This window comes from Cyprinus carpio, chromosome B2 (genome assembly GCF_018340385.1).
Source record: "Cyprinus carpio isolate SPL01 chromosome B2, ASM1834038v1, whole genome shotgun sequence".
Lineage (NCBI taxonomy): Eukaryota > Metazoa > Chordata > Actinopteri > Cypriniformes > Cyprinidae > Cyprinus > Cyprinus carpio.
The window spans coordinates 8,613,595-8,634,596 of record NC_056598.1 but is presented as its reverse complement, the minus strand read 5'-3'; the positions used below and the strand labels follow the sequence as shown (position 1 = coordinate 8,634,596).

Below are 21,002 nucleotides of genomic sequence, written 5' to 3'. Positions count from 1 at the left end.
TACATTACTTCTTGTAGGTTTCGTGACACTTCCAAAGTGAAATGTCCAGAGAGCGGTGCCAAAAGCGTGTTTTATCTGAAAAAGATGAACATTAATCTATCAAAGTTTTATTACGGTGGTTGATGTATTGATTGTGGCAATTTGGAAATTAAATGTCCAGTGGGTGGAGCGCTATCATGTTTAGAACCGGCACTAAACCCTTATCCTAACTGGTAAAAGCAAATGTATGATAAAAGTACATTTGCAAAGCTCATTCATCATGACTCATGTTTCACAGGATTCGTACCTGAGCCCTTTATATTGCAAGAGCAATGCTGTACTGGGTGGGCTACCAAGCAAGTTTACCACATCTGAAAATCAGTACATTTGGAGATGGTATGTACTGTATGTGTATGGTAAATGTATGGTAAATGTGTTTTAAGGTCATAACATAGTATTGTGCAAGGAACAGCAAAAAAACAAGTCCTTAATATCAATAATGTGCCCTGGCAATCATAATTATTTAAAAAGGAATAAAAGTTTTTTTTAATTTATTTTTTAATGTTTTACAGCCACTAGTGTTCATTTTTGCTTGAAAATGCAGTGAGTTGTGTGTATAGGTACCTTTTTCAGGAATGTAGGCAGAGGCATGTTTTTCCAATGAGTCTCAGTTGAAACATGATATAAAAACATGATTATGTGATATTAGTTATGTTTTTACATAATAATTATTTGACCTGAATCACCAAACTTATTTAAAGCCTAAAACATAAAGGAAATTACTAAGACAATTCAGGTAATAATTTATTCATGCCACAGTGCATCATGGGAGCCATGGATGAATTTTGATAGGTGGGACCCAGAATGCACTGCAACACAAGTCTCCTGCAACATGCTTTTTTGATTGTCACTGTCGTTGAGGTTCACAGGTTGATTCTTGATGTTTGCATGTCTAAATAAAAGCCTCTTTTGAAAGATTTTTGAACAAACAACTTTTAAGAAATTCCACAGATTGTATTTAAAATGCTGGTAATCCTATGCTGAAGAATCATTCGGCCGCAATAATCAACAATGAAAGTTTAACTCAGTGATTCAGGAAAACCAATATTTTTAGTTTGTTTTATAACTCCATTACAACAGCCAAGCAAAATCTGACTTTAAAATATTAAGGGTCAAGAGCCCAACTAAAGCAAACGTTGGCCACTATAATGGTGACATTAAAATAGTGATTTTCGTCTTTGTTGATTCTGCTCGTTAACATCAGGTCTTGTCAATAATGGTCAATCATCACTCAATTAATCACTTAATTATCTCATTAACTTTAACTCTGATTCAGTGTTAATTTAACACTCCTATTTTAACACTTTCACACTCTTGAGTGTGGTCTCACATGTACTCCCTGCAGAGTTAATTTCACTCTGGATTTTTTGCTGTGTAGAAGTAATTGATAGACTGGTATAACAATGATTAATTAATGTCAATGCCAATGAATAATTCACATTTTTAGCAATAATTCTTAATAAATTCTTTTTTTTATTTTTGAAGTTGAATGCTTCTCATTTACTAACATTATTTCATATTTGTGTATATATATATATATATATATATATATATATATATATATATATATATATATATATATATATAATGAATTGATTAGGCTCATGAACTCATTTGCTGATTTGAATTACAGTCTAAATTAACTGCAAGTTATCATTAGTTTCAATCATGTAGTGTAAAAGTACACAAAAACATTGCAAGAGAAACACATTTGTTAGGGCTGTTTGGATGTAACCTGTCCAGCATCATCTGTGTGTTTGTGAAAGGTAAAGCCTACAGATACATCTTCATCCTCCAACTTAATCTGTGAGCCGCAGAGGCTCCTCTGACTTCATACTGAGGGCTCATCGCCTCCTCAGCGGGAGAAAGACACTCAGAGAATGTGTCTCTACTACTTCTGTTCATCTTAGGTGATATGACTGAATAGAAAAAGGAGAGACAGATGGTGCAAGAGAGAGAGAAAGAGCAGTAAAATAGAACCAGGGGACACTGTCAGAATTGAGATGAGACAAAGATGCTCCCTGTTGGGATGATTGCTTTGCCCTGAATACAAAAGGTGCTTCCCTGCAAACATTTCGTGTTGTTTGCCAGCACAGATTAAGTCCGGCCGCAGACATCCACGATTCTTTAAAACAAGCCCCCATGGAGGAATTAGCATCCATCCCCTGGCTTATAAACCAGAGATGGGCTGCAATGATAAAAAGCTCCTCTCAAGGAGAATGGCGGTGGGGGTATAGAGAGGAGAGACATACCCTAGAAAGGGCAATCATAGTAAAAGTGTGAGGAGGGGTTAGGATTGCAAGAACAAGTGCACTGAAGGGAGGGGGGGTGTTCTGGAGGGGAAAAAAAGAAAAAGATTCAAGCATGAATCATGAGACTACTTGAAAGAGCACTTTTCTGAGGTGGACAATGACATTTTATAATAACATTCAGTTCTGACTGACCCAGAAACACCCAGAATAGTATATTTTAATGTCAAAAACTTGTAGTAAATCTATGTAGTATAATAATACAACACCTACAAAAGTAGGATTCAATATTTCAATTTTTCAATGTTAAAATTGTAAGTTTGTAAAGGATGGCATAATTTTATGTTAGCACTTCTAATTCGATCGTCCCAAAGTCCCCATTTTAATCAAGCTTTTGGTTAAAGGCCTGAAATAAGATAAATGGGACTACAGAACAATTAATGTCATCATGGATTAATGATGGTGATCATGAAGATGTGTAGTTTGTTTATAGACTACTTTAGCTTTTTATTTCTGCTGATTGCTAAAGTTCATATAAATTTAGTTCATTTGTAAAGATTATCGTGATGAATAAAATATGTGAGAATCCTAAACTCACAGAGCTTATTTCTGCAATAATCCAAGAGGCAATTGAAAAATCAAGGATAGTCAGGTCAAGGGAACCAGGGTAATGTTTTGGTATATTTGTTGTAACCAGTGGGTCCACACCAACATAAAAATTGTTGAAAAATGTCTTCTTTTGTGTTCTGCAGAATAAGGACTGTCAGACCAGTACATACACAACAGAGAAATACTACAAACAGTTTACTTCTGCTAAAGATCCCCTTTTAATATGGGCTTTCTCCATAATTTCCTGATAAACAATAGTCTGGCTATGGGATTACAGTGATTGTGGAACACAGAACAGAATGTATGTATGGGGTTGTAGGCTCTAAAGTAGGTAAATGCATTAACTGTGTATTAAATGCATTAGGAAACTGAACAGCATTAAAACCTATTTAGATGAGACTTGTTTCCTTGAGGGGGTCAGGTAAATTTATGTTTTTAATCCTTTTTTTTCTCCCCCAGACAAACTCAGTAAAAAATTATGGAGAAAATTACCCACCTATTCAACTAACTCCAGGGTCCTTTGAGAAATTTTATGCAGTCTAGATTGTTTGAGGAATGTCTGAAATTGCAGTATATAATTTTCTTTTTAAATGCTTCTCTGTAAGCATTTTGACCTTAATAACTAATGCTAACTTTATCACTTTGCTGCCTGGTGTACCTTCATTATGGAATAAAACCTTTCTGCCAACTTTCTAAGTAAAATAACAGCTGGTCCTGCTTCTGCTGGCATCCCATTTGATGTAAAAAGGGAGCGTAAGACCATGTACTGCACAGAAGTGACAGGTTTGATATTCTTCTTAATTAATTACTTTACTAAATTATATATATATATACACACACTATAGTTATATCACATACACAGTATAAGTCTGGTGTTTTTCAGTAGCTTCGACACATGAATACAATAAATCACAGACATCTTCTGTTAATAATAACTCAAAAGATGCATTTAATTAATTGTATATATTAACACCCAAAATTTTAGGAAGTTATTTTCAGAGTTTTTCTTTAAAATCTTGCAAACCGCAGTAAGTAACACAAAATATGTTATATATGTTTTTTTTTTGCTGGATGAAGTCAGTAAAATTGTGTAACAATGATAACACACCCAGCTCTGAAGGCACATGGTGATACCCATAATGACAGACAGTATTCATTAGAGATATCATATCATCTCCATATAAAACACACGAATACACACACGCTCTGCCAGTCATTAACTCCTCTGCTCTTTATCAGATAATGATAATGATCCTGGGCTTCTGCTGAGCTACTGAGACTCTAACTTTGTGTTGATAATGCTCTGAATTATGCCTAATTTCTCCATGGGCTGTTGAGTGGATTGTGTTTGTTTCATTGGTTGCACGCTTTTGTCGCACAAGTCGAACCCCAAATGCATTTATCACACTCCACATGTAAACATAACCACAGACAATACAGCCGTTTATCGATGATCACAACTTATGTGCATTTCCGCCATCACAACCTAGACACCATCACAGAACTGTATAATAAATTATGCATTGTAAAAAAAATTATAATAATTTCACCAGAATAAAATTTAAAATGCTACAGTAAATCCTAACTAGCTAACAGCATGTATCATTACCATAATTTGTTTTATAAATATTTTTTCATTTTTTGATTTGTTTTTTTTAAAAAGTGCTGTATAAGTAGTGTCCTGTTAAATTAAAATATATCAGTACATTATATCAGTGCATGATAATTCATTATTGTTACTTAAAAACTATTTTATAGTATTCTACAGAAAAAAATATATTTCCAAGACAACACACATTAACTGAAATTATCCACAGTTTTTTAATTTTTTAAAATAAATTAAAGACTCTCAGTATCTCAAATACTGTATTGCATTCCTAATATTCCTAATATACCCAGGATGTGTATGAATACAACAAAGCAGGATTATTATAATTAACTAAATAATTAACTAAAACCATAAAATATGTGAACATTTATTTTATTGAAAAAAAATGTTAACTGAAATAGTATAAAATATGAACCTTAATGTACTAAAATAACTAAAACTGAAAAAAAAAATATATTTAAAAACAACTAAAATGTATAAAAACATAAAATAAAATAAAAAATTAAAGCAAAAAAATATAAAAATAAAATCTGATTCAAAATATTATAAAAAACTATAATTGTATATCAATGATACTATAATAACTTCTCACATTTAATTATATTTTATTTAAATACTAAAATTTTATTAGCAGTTATGCACATTATGGTCTTTTGTTACATTTTATGTTTCTAATAGTTGCATTTGTAATGTCATGACAGTGTTTATTACTGTGCATGTTCATTAGCCATTCTTTACAAAAGGCTAGTTTTAAAAGAACTTTAAGATGTCATGTAATAGTTCCACCTGTATTAGTTGTTATCAGTGTTACCAGGCAGCCACAGCTGCCAGTTTCTAGTTCACCAGGAGAATAAGGCACATTTAGTGCAATTAACCCTGAAGACTCTCTTCAGTTTAAAAGTGATTAATGCAATATGATTAGACTTGGTAACAAAGCCTATTGTCCCTCTATAGGGTTCATTAGTGTATGCGATTCACCACTCAGACCTCTCTTTAAACCCCTGACCTCCATAATAGCTCTAAAGAAAGTTCATCCATATCTATAATAGCTGGCAGATATCAGAAGAAGCCATTAAAGCGCCCAGATCAAGGAGATGCTGTCACAAACATTCTCCATTAATCTCCCACATTCTTGCTTATCCCTCAGCAACAAGACTGATCCTGAATTACTATGGACTCCCAATGGGGATCTGCATATGCATAAAAATGAATGATAATACTCTATCTGTACTATAGAGCTTAGGAAGTCTCACACAATGGGCTGTTAAGTGTGTTTGGGACCAAACTATTGTGCAATATTTCAATCTGTCATGTCAGGAGCTGATGAGAGCTGTCAACGGCATCCATCATACTTGTGAAGCCGTGCTATTAGTCAGTGTTGAAATGTGGGTAAAACTGTCGAATTCATCTGGGAATACCACTTTAGTATAAGCTGCAGGAGAGTGTCGGCTGGTTCTTGAATCTCTGTGAATTGAGTCCGGTGGGGGAAACTAAAGGATATATTGGTGATTTGATTAAACCTGCACTGCTTTGAGTCCTCAGGATTGTATTAATATCACTGGTTTATTTTGTGTTCTTTCCTTTGCATTTATTAACTTCATTAACATCCATTGAACATTTAATTGTGAAAAAGTTTCTTTATAGTGGAAAACTGTTCTTTAGATTATTAAAATGTTATTTGTATTAGAAAAAAATAGTTCTTTTTAGAACTGTTTACTAAAATGTTCTTTGGGGGGGCTTTTATGGCATCACTGCAAAACCCCTTTTTTGAAAGCTTTATTTTTGAGAGTTGGGAACATATTTTTAAAGTCAAATGAGGGTTTTTTAAAACTATTACTCATTTGCTTTTTTCTTTCAACTAAGAAAAGCTCATTTGGAGCAACTTCATAGGAATGATTTGACTTGGTGGAGCAATAATAAATTGCTCCATGTGGTTCACGCAATATGTTGTGACTCTCCAGGGAAATGTTATCGGCATACAAATTTATCAAAGCCAGATTATATCGAAAACACAAATAACAGCTTGATCGCTCCTTTCTGAGGCTGAATGACAAACTCATCAATCACCGCTAAATATCTGCATAATGCCCTGGGCTTATAGAGCACTATGGGGCAAAAAAAAAACAAAAAATCATTAATGTCCAATTAATCTGCTGCTTTCCCTTCTACATTTCTCACCAGCAGAATAGCCAGAGGAAGATCAATCCATCTGTTATGTATGTAAACCTTATTGCATAGTGTAGTAGTTTATGGTTTGCAAAATGCCTTTTGAGACTCAACCGGCAAACGTCATCCCCTCAAGCTGATGGATCAGAGAAAATAAGAGGTTAAACATGAAAACCATAAAATTATCATCCTGTACAACAAATGCTTCCAACATCCCCCTGTTTCCTGTTTTGTACTGAAACATCCAGAAGCAGTTTCCTGACCTAGAATACTCAAATGGCCCATCCATGATATTACATTCATGAAGAAATTCTAGTCTAAACATATACTGTTTGCAGTGCTTCCCACCAGGTGTTACCAAGAGCGCTTCTGTTTGACATAAAAGGACCTGCGGTGTCTCTATGGTGGAAATGAGTGTTCAGCGGAGACCAATCCAGCATAATCATGAAGGACTACTTGGTATGGCCTCAGCTGAAATGACTAAATAATTCAAAAGATACTCTCAGGAAAGCCTGAGTGGTGCTAGCCCCATCCAAAACTCAATGCTGGAATCAAAATATCACAAAAAATAGTTTGTGGATGAAGCTGCGGCTCAATCCCATGTGTTCAACAGAACAAAATCCAAGAAACATTGGTCCACAATGAACATGGTTTAGAATGCATAGACAAAACAATCTGATAAACTTCATGTTATGTAGCAATTGGTGGAAGATGCCATATTTCTAGAAGAGACAGTTTGTCTTGCAGTCCTATGAGGTAATTGTAGCCAATGCAATTTCAACATTGAGATGCTATGCAATGATATTTCTCACTTGTTAAAGCAAAGCCACTGGAGTTTTTTTTTGAATATGTTTCTATCTTTCTTTATACATGTTTTCTTGTCTGAATACAAAAAATGTTAGGTGAACAATATAAAACTTTCTAGCTGATGCTGCCAATAATTAATGTCATGTTATAGATGATATGCTTTAAATAGGTGTTATTAAAATGATACAAAATTTGTGTAAAAAATAAATAAGTGAGTGATATATGACGCATATAATTTACATGTTAAAATACTGGCAATATCAGCCAATATCTGATATACAGTATTTCAAATATTAACTGATACTGATGAAAAGAAATGAAACTGTAATGCCACAAGAAAAAAAAATATTGTAAATACTAACCACTGTCTGATATATGAAAATATTAACCAATACCAATAAATGAAAAAAAAAAAAAACTCCAAGCCCAACAGAAATCGATATTGTACCTATAAATTGTGTATTCCTAAAATGTATCCTTTTCAAAGAGAATGCATTTACCATTTTTTATGAAATATCCAAAAATTCTCTTGAAATATGTTTTAATATATTTAAAGGGGTTTTTCTTTAAGGCCGCAATGAAAAAAAAAAATCAACTGCCTGTTTAATTGTTCAGGTCAGAGAAGGTCGAAACTTTACAAACACTGTAAGTGTAGCTCAGGGGGAAATAAAAAAAATAATAATGTAACCCATTTAACTCTTAGGGTTAGAGGGAGATCCTTATCCATATGTAATAGCAAATAGTGTTGATATGCAAATACTTTTAACATAAATTTATGTACTAAGTACATTAGTACACTTTTATGATGTACTAAGCAACTAAGCCATCATAAAAGTTAAATCTGCTCCGAAAAACATAATTTTAGCACCTAATGGAAATGAGGTATCAGGCATATAGTAACATCTGAACTGGCAGATAGTGACTGTAGGGGAATGACTTTCATAACACTGCCTTCTCAATACCCTCTAAAAATTTGTTCCTGAGGTGTACATATCAGTGTGCATTCAGAGCTCCCCTACTGGTTATGTCCACAGGGTTGTGTGTTTTCAGAGTGAGCAGAGAGGATGTTTTCAGCCCAGAGCTGAGAGCGTGCAAATCCGCCATCACTGGAGACATCAGCCTGGCTTGCTGAGCTGAGGGAAGACCACTGGGATCTCTCATCTCTCTCTCTCTCTCACTCAGCTTCTCTTCCCTCTCCACAGTCGAGAGAAGAACTGACACTCATCTCGTCCCACACTGGGAGGATTCAAAGGGGCAGTCATCCAGCAAATGAAATGCAGAGAGAGCTCAGCGGAGAGTAGGGGGACCATTCCTATCACCATCCACCTTTCGGAAACTGTTAATTGCAGAGGCCGGGATAAAAACCTATTCAAACTGTGACCAACAAAATTAAATGATCCTTGTACATCTAATTTTTGACTGTACTATGTCAACATTACTTGACTACAGCTAGGAAAAAAGCTTGTGCTGAGTTAAACAAGAATTAATTGTGACCATCAGAGCTGTTGTAACACACAATTCACTAAAGAAATTAGTGCAAAGGCATGAATTAGGCCTGTCACATCAGGTTTTAACACCACAATTATTGTGACCGAAACAATATAATTGTGATAACTATTGACATTTAAAATAATTAATTAGTTAATTAACTAACTGTACTATAAGTCAAATTCATCTTTGACTTGTTTTACATTTTCACAATAAAATAATCACACTCAAAAGACAGTGGAGGTGGAGAGAGAGTTTGTCTCCCACACTGATAGGCTTTTCCAAAATCGAATTTTAGTTTCAGTTTTGATTTTGCCTTCCAATGATTATGAAAAACAACAATCGCGATAAAATCTAGTATAGTGCCACATTCTGTTTATTTCTTTACAGTGGTTTGCTTGTGCCCCTCCTAAAAAATTTCAAAATTAACATCCAAATCAGTCAAAACATGTAAAATGACTGTCATAAAATGCAGTCTACTGCTTGGACAAAACAGGATGTGTATCAGTATACTGTATCCATGCATTAGGTCTTAAAGTGACAGCAGCTTAATGAACCTGCTGTAATCTATGTCATTAATCAAACAACAAAAGAAAGAGAAAATCATTCACTGATCTTAACTGAATGAGTTTTGTAATACAAATCATGGTGAGTTTAATTCATACAGTGAAGACTATTCTGTATTTTATTTTACATTTGATTGTGTTCCTGATGAAGAAAACTTTGAAGTGCTATACTAGCACAGATAGCGTGTGGTTAAACTGGACTGCAGATGAATGAATGGGGCTACATACAGTGTGCAAAAGTGGTACAAGTGAATAGTAAATTTTCCTCAGTTACATCACACAGTCATACACAATCAAATACTGAGGATAAAAAGTGGAAATCCTTGGAAGTCCACATGAATGCTACAGTACTGAAGTATCTCTAAGTCGCCTGTCTCATATCATAAGATCTAGTCAGTCCTCTCAATTATTCAGTCCTCAAAGTGCATATGGATCCAAACCTGCGTGCAACTAATGTGCTGTGTAATGAGAAATTCTAAGAGCTATGGACTATGAAATTTCTTACTTTCTTAAAGGAATAGATTCAATGAAAAATTAATATTCTGTCATTATTAACTCACCCTCCTGTCATTCCAACCCTTTTTTTTCTGTAGAGTACAAAATGAAATATTTTACACTGTATGACGGTTCTTACTAACCAAGGGCTATCAAGCTTCAAAATGACAAAACATTTCATAAAATGTAGTGGTTATTTGGCATTTTGCAAATATCGGCATCGGCCGATAAGTTTTTCTGCTTGGCCGATGTGTTTGAGGTGGGACTTTTATTTTGACGGCGCTGAGAAAGGCAGCCCCTGAGCACACAGTGCTCACATTCTCCCTCTTGTTCGCAGTCTTTTTATTTAGCCAATAGCGCTTTGTTTATATCTGCTCAGGCCAGAGCTTTTGAGCTCAGTAAAGCCACATTTAACAGCCACAGTCTAATAGATTACCCCTAGATTCAATATGAAAGTTTTAGTTAAACAAAATAGTGGTCATAATCATGCTGAGGCTGTGTAGTTGTAAAGGTTTTTAAAACAGTATATGCAGACTCACGCATATGATCCGCTCCATGCGATCGCGTCTCTGGACTGTTGCCAAAGTCCAGATCAGACTGTGTGCGCTGCCGCGGTTTGTGAATTTTGTCACTGATTAGATAACCTTAAGACTAACATATTGATACTACATTTACATTTACATTTATTCATTTAGCAGACACTTTTATCCAAAGCGACTTACAAATGAGAACAACAGAAGCAATCAGACCAGCGAGAGAACAACAGTATACAAGTGCCATGACAAGTCTCAGTTAGATTAGCACATTACATGTAGCTAGGTTTTTTTTCCAAGAAAAGAAAAGAAAAGAAAAGAAAAGAAAAGAAAAGGTAAGTTCTAGTATTAGTTGGTCAAGTGCTGGTGAAAAAGATGTGTCTTTAGATGTTTTTTGAAAATGAGCAAAGACTCAGATGTTTGAATTGAGATTGGGAGGTAATTCCACCAGCTGGGCACAGTCCAGGAAAAGGTCCATGAGAGTGATTTTGAACCTCTTTGGGATGGCACCACAAGGTGCCGTTCACTTGCAGAATGCAAGCTTCTGGAGGGTGCATAAGATTGAATTAGTGAGTTTAGTTATATTGGTGCCATGCCAGTGGACGTCTTGTAGGCAAGCATCAGTACCTTGAATTTGATGCGAGCGGCTACTGGTAGCCAGTGTAACCTGATGAGGAGAGGAGTAATGTGAGCTTTTATTGGCTCATTTAAGACAACTCTCGCTGCTGCATTCTGGATGGATCAGTTGCAGAGGCTTGATAGAACATGCAGGACGGCCCGCCAAGAGAGCATTACAATAGTCCAGTCTGGAGAGAAAAAGAGCTTGGACAAGAAGTTGTGTGGCTTGCTCTGACAGTAAGGGTCTAATCTTCCTAATGTTGTATGAGGCAAATCTGCAGGACTGGGTCGTTGTAGCAATATGGTCTGTGAAGCTTAACTGATGATTGATCACAACTCCTAGGTTTCTGGCTGTCCTGGAAGGAGTTATGGTGGACAAAGAGAAGTGGTCCAAGCACTAAGCCTTGAGGAACCCCAGTAGCAAGATGCTGTGACTTAGAAATCTCACCCCTCCAAGACACCCTGAAGGATCTATCTGAGAGGTATGACTTGAACCACAGGAGTGCGGTTCCAGTGATGCCCATCTTTCTGAGGGTGGACAGGAGAATCTGGTGGTTAACTGTGTCAAAAGCAGCAGACAGATCCAGCAAGATGAGTACTGAGGATTTGAAAAAGCTGCTCTTGCCAGTCGCAGGGCTTCAGTAACCGGTACCAGAGTAAAGAGAGGTGTTGATAATGTGAGTAAGTGAAGGTATGACTGAAGAAGAAATTGTCTGAAGGATGATACTAACACCCAAAAAACTTAAATTTTGATTTCATGGGGATTTTAACAGTTCTGTCTAATATGGATTGATGTCTGTTTAATAATCACATAGAATGGTTAAACAAAGGAATTAATGTACACAAAAAGTATTATAACGATTGCTTTTATTAGTAATAGGCAAACATTATAATATTTTCTCGTTTGCCTTCAGCATTAAGCAAATACACATTTATTTCATTTGAACAAATCTTTGAATGACTAATGAACATTTAATATCACAAACCTTGCAAACTTAGTCTAATTCAGCTGTGAGATCTTGTGAAGTGTGCATTTTTATCCTGCGCGATCACGTGTTCTCTGTGTGATGGTCCGTGTTAATTGAATGCTTTAAACTTTAAACTCATGATTTCAAATTATGCTGAGCTTTATGCATTTGCCCACTGTCATATCCATGTCATTTTCTCAGTGTGCTGTATGTAAAACAGCACTCTGTTCGGTGCTGTATGTGGGGGAAGTCGTGGCCTAATGGTCAGAGTGTTGGACTTGCAATCCAAGGGTTGCGAGTTCGAGTCTCGGGCCGGCAAGAATTGTAGGTGGGGGGGAGTGAATGTACAGCGCTTTCTCCACCTTCAGTACCACGACTGAGGTGCCCTTTAGCAAGGCACCGAACCCCCAACTGCTTCCCGCAGCATAAATGGCTGCCCACTGCTCCGGGTGTGTGTTCACACTGTGTGTGTGTGTTCACTGCTGTGTATGTGCACTTTGGATGGGTTAAATGCAGAGCACGAATTCTGAGTATGGGTCACCATACTTGGCTGTAGGTCACGTCACTTCACTTCACTTCTACTTCACTTCACTAAAATGAGTGTTACCCTGGCTTTATTTGAAAAATATGATTCTCAATGCACACAAACTTCCCAGAATACTGAATGCCCTTTTTAATTATATTTTTATTAAATATTTATTTATTTGTGAAAAATACTTTGTCATCTAAAGTATAAGTATGTTTTTTTTACACATTTATTTTTTAATCCATTTTCAAATTATTTAAAATTTCTTAAATATTAATTTTTTTTTTTTTATTTTTTCGGATTTTTTTAGGTTTCTTTGCTTTCCAAGATATCGGCATCGGCTGTCAAAAAATCAGTATCAGTCAACCACTTAAAAATTATATTTTTAGGTTTAACATATTTTACTGTACTTCATGTTTTTGAAGCTCAAATAAACACAAAGGTGAATGAGGGAAAGACAAGATAATGTGAAGGATTATTATATATATATATATATATATATATATATATATATATATATATTTATTTATTTATTTATTTTTTCAGAAGAAAGTTTTGTCCTTTGAGAAGACTCCAAATATAGTGCATTACATGAATAAACAACTTTTTGTCCTTTTCTGGGGGTTTACCAGCCCAAGTCATCATTTACTTTCATTGTATGGAACAGAGCAGCGTGAACATCTCCTTTGGTGTTCCACTAAAGAAAGTCTTATGAGACTGAAATGAAATGAAGGTGATGAGATGACAGCAGAGTTCTTATCACTTCAAGTTCTGTGAAACAGTAGAATGCACTGGCATACACCTCTTAGCATTTCAAAGAATCCAGCTGGGTTTAAAAGCATTTTAAATAGTATTTCATAATTCTATTTGCGTCCGTGTGCGCTTCTTCCAAACTGAGCCCTTCCAGTATCTTCAAACCACATTAGCAGGCTGTACGTTCTCTAACATGCTTTTGAGAATTGTTTCCTTTGAACTGGCAAGTCTGAATTTGGGGCAGTATAATACACATTCTTTCTATACTGTCAGCTAGACATCACGGATGTAATGATGGACTTTTTAATCCACCCACATAATCCAATGGCAAACAAAACAATAAGCAGCACTTGGCATCTACTTTAAAGATTAAACCCCTGCCCATTTTAAAGTCTTAAAGCAGCATAAATGCATGTGCACTCCGCCATCAGTTATACCACCAACTGCTTTTAAGCAGATTCATGTGCTTTGCTCTCATCTTTGACCTTACTGTCCTGAAAAAAATTGCAAATGTTGAAATTATACATTGCTTTCACACTGCCATCCAACGATCTGATGCAGAAACCCAAATTTAGAGCTGAAAGAAACAGAACTCCCAGACATCTATCGAGGCTCAGACACTTAAATATTACTTGAAAAAAGCATGCACTGAATTCTGATCCTCTTCACTTGAGTCATACAGTCAGAAACAAAAACTGCGACATTCATTAAACCAGTATCTATGATATTAGAATGTAAGTCAAATGTATTTATATAAAAAAAAACATAAATGAAATAAAAAAGAGAGAGGGAGAGAGAGGGAGTGAGAGACATCTGATGTCTGCATTGGGTCTTGTTATTGAGAATTATTCCATAAAGACAGCAACAATTCTCATCCCAACAACCCAAAATAGCAACATGCTTAATGCATTATCAAGGTCAAAGCTTAGAGTGTTTGCTAGTGACTAAATAAAAAAAATAATAATGCAGAAAGAAATGCTCAGTCCATATTTAGGTTTTTGCCTACATTGTTTTACATATCGGTTTAAATGTATGAGCTTTAATAAATATGTTAAAACCATTGCATTATGAAATGAAATCATTCAAGAAATGTCAACTCCAGCCATCAGTAACCTCCCAAAAAAAAAAACTGAGCGTCAGAAGACCAACCCACAGAGAGTCATCAACGCAACTCGGCTATCGATCACAGAGTCATTTGGCTTTGTCAACAGCTCTTCTGTGACTTAAAGTGCACAGAGCCTACCATAACAGTACATTTTCTATCAGCCCTCATGTGAACAACAATTGCAGTCACTAGCAGTGGCATCAGACAAGTGGTGTCAGATCTCATTGTAGAAAAATTGCTTTAGGTTTATCAATAACAGATAGAAGAGGGCAGTGAGGGATCTCGCTCCAGTTGAAGCTGATATTGCTAAAGGCAGGTGAGTATCGAACGGTCCGTCTGCCTGAGTCAGGGGTAAATAGTGATTAATGGGCAATGGAGGAAGGTTTCGCAAGGAACTGTGTGTCTGCCTGCAATCTGACTCTTCTCTTCAACCCTGCTCTGCTCAAGCTCATGCGACTCTGTTATTTCAACGAGAGGTGAATTCTGAAGTGAAATGGAAATATTTTTTTTTTTTTTTTTTTTTTTTTACTAAAACTGCTCCAGCTAACCAAAGATGAGATTAGAGAACACCAGCAATGATTTTATCATTTTCCAAACTAATCTGGTTTATTGATTAGCAGTGTCAGCAACTGAATAAGCTTTAAATCTGTGGCTCAGGCAGTATTGACTGAACTGGATCCAAGTTTGAAAATAAGCTAGGAGAAATCTGCCTGTAGTCAGTGGTTACACATTTTAAATGCCACAGTTCAATTTTTAACCACAAGACCTCCATTGTTCAAAAATACATTTTAGTACTTTCTATTGTGCCATTGGCCTAGACAAAACTAGTTTCCATGAAAACTAAACAAGTCTAAAAAGGCACACAGCTATACAAAATTCAAGCTTAAATAATGATGTTGAATCATGAACATTTAAAAAAAAATAAGACAGGGGGGCAGTTTCTCTAAAAATCTATTGAACATTTTCACCTTTTATAGCAGATGGAAACATTCTGTGACAACATGCCCAAATATTTCTAGTATATTTCTCACTACTATTTGCCATATTAAGATTTTACAATTTTGTGGCAACTGTGAACAAGATCAGGAAATGACTGTGACATTGCAAAGTGATTAGCTGTCTTCATCACAGTAATCTCTTGAACATAAACAGATTAATATTATATAATGCGCCTTTTTTTTTTTAAATCTGAAATTATGTCACCATTCTTTGACTTTTGTATGCTGAGAGTTAATATCTGTTCCAACCATTTCCCCCATTATATTAGGACTGTTAGGCACAAAATTGCTACAGGCTTAAAGGTCAATCATAACGCTATTTCTCCATGTAATAATGGAACTGACTGTAAAAATATTATGGGCTAGAATAAAATGAAATGAGATTAAAATTAAATAATTGATATTAAAAATGTAAAAATTATAATATATATATATATATAATTTTCATAATTTTGGGCTCTGTATGCCACCAGAAACAGAATTAATTAAAAATAAAACAAATCAAGAAATCAAGATAACATTGAAATGCAGGCTTTGCAATATTGATATTATTATTATTAAAAAATAACACTGTTACAGCTGTTATAGTTTTAGCTCATGCAGCTTAAACCAGCTAGTTACCACATTGGGGTAGTGAGAAACTTGCACAATACACAACTGGATTTTCCAGAAGACACACAGAAACGTGCATCGCTCCATTGGTTACGGACAATTAACTTCACTTGAATACATAAAGTAGGCGCGTTTACCTTGTGCTCAATGATGCTGCTGTATCCCTGCAGTGCTGGAGGCGCGCGGGGCGCACTGGTGGGCTCCACTTTCTCACCTGACGCGCCCTTAGAAGCGCTGGATGCTGTAGTATTATTATTGTAGCTGACGCTGTACACGAACAACAGACTGGTGCACATGGTGATCGCGATAAACACACGGCTACTCCATGACGCTGGGAAAACACGAGGGCAAAAGTTCAAACCCACAAAGAGCGCAAGGTCATAAATCATCACCAACTCATGCCCGCAGCGCAGTCAATTATAGGATACAAATCACATTTCCATGCTCAAATATTAATTAGTCTGGGACTGAGATGATAAGAACTTGCAGGTTGTTACTAAATGCTGATGCCTAAAACTAATCAGGTCATGCAATAATGGTTTTGCATCAGCAACGTTAAAGTAGTACGATAATTAGGCTATATGGTGGTCTAAACTTAACAAAATTAAAAAGCCCTAAAAAGCTATCTTATTTAAAACGTTGTGTATTTAATAGTGCCATGCTAAAATAAGAAAATTGCTATACACAAGAACACACCATATTCTTATTAAATGTTTTTAAATATATATAGATTTTAAAAAGAAAATCACAAAAGACATGTTCTTTTCTCAAAGCAAAATTTCCTGTCCCCCCAAATTAATTTCCGACAAAGTCATTATTCAGGAAAAGGGGATTAGGTTTGTTTTGTTATTGTCTTTAATCTTCTTTCATTCAGCATGTGAAAGCAACAGAGCCGCAGTACTTCAACAACAATGCTGCACAGGAGAGATGCGAGACATTCAAACAGTTTTCACTACAGTTACCATCGGTGTCTTCATCCTGAAGCCAGCTGGAATATTCCTGGGAATGTGCGCATGAAGATCCACTTTTCCCCGATTGTTGCTACTTCTTCAGATTATGTCGTCATTAAATTGCCGCGCTCCGCTCGTGCTGGGAGATGTCAGTGTGTGTGCCGTGCGCGCTATTGAACTGAACCCATTCTTGAGAGCGGCGAGCAGAGAGCGAATGTGACAACGCGCGGTCCTAAACTGCACTGGGTTTGAGTGTGAACTCTAAATCAGTGTTCAGGACAAATTGCACTTACTGTAGTCATTGCGGCGACATGGAAATACAATAAGCATCTGTTGTAAGAGGCGAATATATTAGATTGTAGTGTGTGTTTTTTTCTTCTTTTGCGTACAATGTGCGTACAAGTGTGCAGGAATATTACAGGTTCAGTACAAGTTAAAGCTCAATCTACAGCTTATGCATATTGCACACACACAAAAATGGTAAGAGTTGAAGCAGCCAGTAAATTCTCCAGTATAATTATGCTGCTTTCATATCTAAATTCTCTTGTTTACTAAAATACTTTTTAATGACATTCCTGCGATTTTGTGTGTAATACTTGTCTTTTGATTTGATATGCTGTACAATTATATATACAGTATACTTGTAATTTACCTGGCAAGGTGCATGATTGATTAGTTGATTATCATAAATTAATCACACATCAGTTTTGGCTTTACCCCCCAAAAGATTAAAGTCCTTACTGTGTTAGATGAGAAAAGCATGAAATAAACATATATATATATATATATATAAAAGTAGCTTTTATTTTGATTCAGCAGAATAATGATAATAAATGGGTATTAATTGTTTTTTAGGTGGCGGTAAGTCATGAATGAGTGAGTGAGTCATTCATTCATTCATTCATTCATTCATTCATTCATTCATTCAACCAATTCGTTCAAACGGCTGATTCATACTAAGTACCCTGTCCTAAATGGCACACTTCCTGTGCCCATTGGTACTGTTTTGTGTGCAAAGATGCACTGTAAAATTATTTCAAAGATTTATAACCTTTCTATCAATAAATACTACGTTATAATGATTTAGGTAACTTGGAACGTATTTACTTTTCATTCCGTTTCTTCCAGTCAGTGTAATAGTGTTACAGATCATAATACTTATGTTGCACTGTATGAACTGATAAGAAAACAATGATTTAAAAAAGTTTTTAGACAGCAGAAATATGTAACAATTAAGTGAGAAGGGGATGCTTGTAATGCTATTAGCTGAAAGGTTGCATGGTATACATTTTTATATGCTAAACAGCCACACATTTAAAAAAATAAGCTTTTTTTTTTTTTTTTTTTTTTTGTGTGTGTATATAATACTTTTATTTATCATATGAAACCATCAGATGTATTTATTATTACTATGTTACTCTATATCATGTTATTGTTGTAGTTGGTATTTTATAGATCTTAACTTATGATTATTAGTTTATATTATTACATTTTATTATATGACATGACATACAGCCAAGTATGGTGAACCATACTCAGAATTCATGCTCTGCATTTAACCCATCCAAAGTGCACACACACAGGAGTGAACACACACCGTGAACACACACCCGGAGCAGTGGGCAGGGCAGCCATTTATGCTGCGGCGCCCGGGGAGTAGTTGGGGGTTCGGTGCCTTGCTCAAGGGCAGCACAGTCGTGGTACCCACAATCTTAGGGTTAGGAGTCATACTCTCTAACCACTAGGCCACAACTTCCCCATAGCAGGGATAGGCAACGTTGGTCCTGGAGTGCCGTTGTCCTGCAGAGTTTAGCTCTAACCCTAATAAAACACACCTGAACAAGCTAGTCAAGGTCTTCAGGATTACTAAAGCTACAGACGTTTATCAGAGTACACAGAAGATGATTCCCAGATCTTTAGCAGACATCTTACAGATGTAATAAATATATTACATCTGATAAAATGTACTTTTATTACTGTCATTCATAATGTCTAAATATATATATATATATATTATGGAGTGGAAATGGCCTATAAATACTTTTCTGTAGCCGTCTACTAATGGTAATTTAATATCTTTTTTTTGTTTGTTTTTAAATAATTGTTTGCTTTCCTACATTATGAAACTTTTAGTTTTATAGGCTACATGGGGGAAACCTATGAAGGATGAACAAATATCTTCACATTAAAAATAACTTTAAATTCGGTCATACTTAAAGCTTTGCAGTGCTGGGAAAAGTTGTGTGAAGCATTTAAAAACACTCGAAAACAATCCATTTCTGCCACAAGTTGTTCCTGTACTTTTACTATGTTTAATCAATGGTGAATGGGTCGTGGTGATTTGTGCTTATTGAACAATGTTTTTCCTGTTTTCCCACATCAGTTGGCGTTTGTTCTGATCCGTAGCTTAACAGAATTCTGTGCTGAATTTGAATGCTTCTCACAAGATTTAACAGAGATGTTGATTCTGTGGTGAATTCGACTGCTTTTTCTTCACTGTATCTCCCAGTGCCGTGTACATCAGTGTCGCGTGATCAAGATAGCCCGTGGCTGTGGCTCGAGCAGATAAACAGACTGCACTGCGTAGCTCAAACTAGTAGCACGGATTTGTTCCGCTTTCGGTTCATTTTATCCAATGTAGCTCTTGTAAATCGGTCATGATGAGAACGCAAGGCTGTTCATTCCATTTCTGGAACTGAGAAACAACCTTTCTTTGACTGCATGTGCATTGTGATGACGTCACGGGACGCGTCTAAACCCAAATTCTGCGAAATTTTGTGGCAATTACAATAATTTGCGAGCTTTTGAGAAAATTGCGAAGTTTGCTTGATTCTGCGATAAAATCAGCAATCGCAAAATCCTAGAGGGACTGATTATTATATTATATCAATTATATTAGAATATATAGTCATTTATATTACTTTATTTCCCATTTCTAAATAATTGCAGCACAGGATGGTGGTCGGTCTGTTTCCAGCTCCAACAAGTCGCCGTTGAAGCCCCTAATGCCGACCCTCTATGAGGTTGGCCCCCTAGCGGGCCAGCACCTGACACTATTCAGACTAACCGGTTCACAATGGCTCTCAGCACAACACCTACTGAACGCGAGTCAGCAGTCTGAGAAGCTAAGCTGAACCCCATCCTTCACCCACCGGGCGAAGCCTTCTCTATTGATCTTCACTGTGAGTGAGAGAAATAAAGCAGCATCTCCCTATGGTAAAAGTGTTCCAAGTGGGGCGAAGAGTGAGTGAGACTGTCACACCACCTGACACCGTGGGTCATATCCATATAGTATATGGTGTAGAGGAACACCACCCAACAACATGCAAGATAGCGATCCCGTGAGAGGCTGAACACAGATACCCATCCATCACCCGCTGAGGTGCTTCATCGAGCTCTGTGATGAGTCAAGCTGTGTTGACATGATTAAAACTTCGGAAACCCCTGAATCTCTGAGCTGTTGGTTTCTATGTGTTCCTGGTCGGCCGAAGTATTCAATTGTATCAGGTGGCTGTGTTTAGAATTATGAAAAAAACATTAACATAATATGATAAGTAATACCAGTTTGCATCATCAAGCAGCATAACAAGTATATGTTAGTTGTTATTTATAAAAAAAATAACTGGAAACGAATGACACTGGAAGCCTCACACATTGACCGCACTTACAAATGTTACAAATGGCTACACCTGTTAGAGGTAGTAGAGTTCACCCAAAAATCAAAATTATGTCATTAGCTACTCACGCTCATGTCTACTGTGATTGTTTCCTGTTTTCCAATCATCACACCACTGGAGGAATTGGCCTCCTTCCAACAATCCTGGGAGAAGCTGAATACAGAGGTCCATCAGTCATCTAACTACTGTTGACAGCAATTAAATCGCCAAAGACGTTCAAATCTCTGAGTTGTT

At 36.1% G+C, this 21,002-nt stretch overlaps 1 pseudogene; it reads right to left on the bottom strand.

Annotated features, from left to right (window-relative positions):
- Positions 1 to 17,680, bottom strand: part of LOC109050797 — a 43,973-nt pseudogene extending 26,293 nt beyond the window's left edge.
- Between the last annotated feature and the right edge of the window lie 3,322 nt (positions 17,681 to 21,002).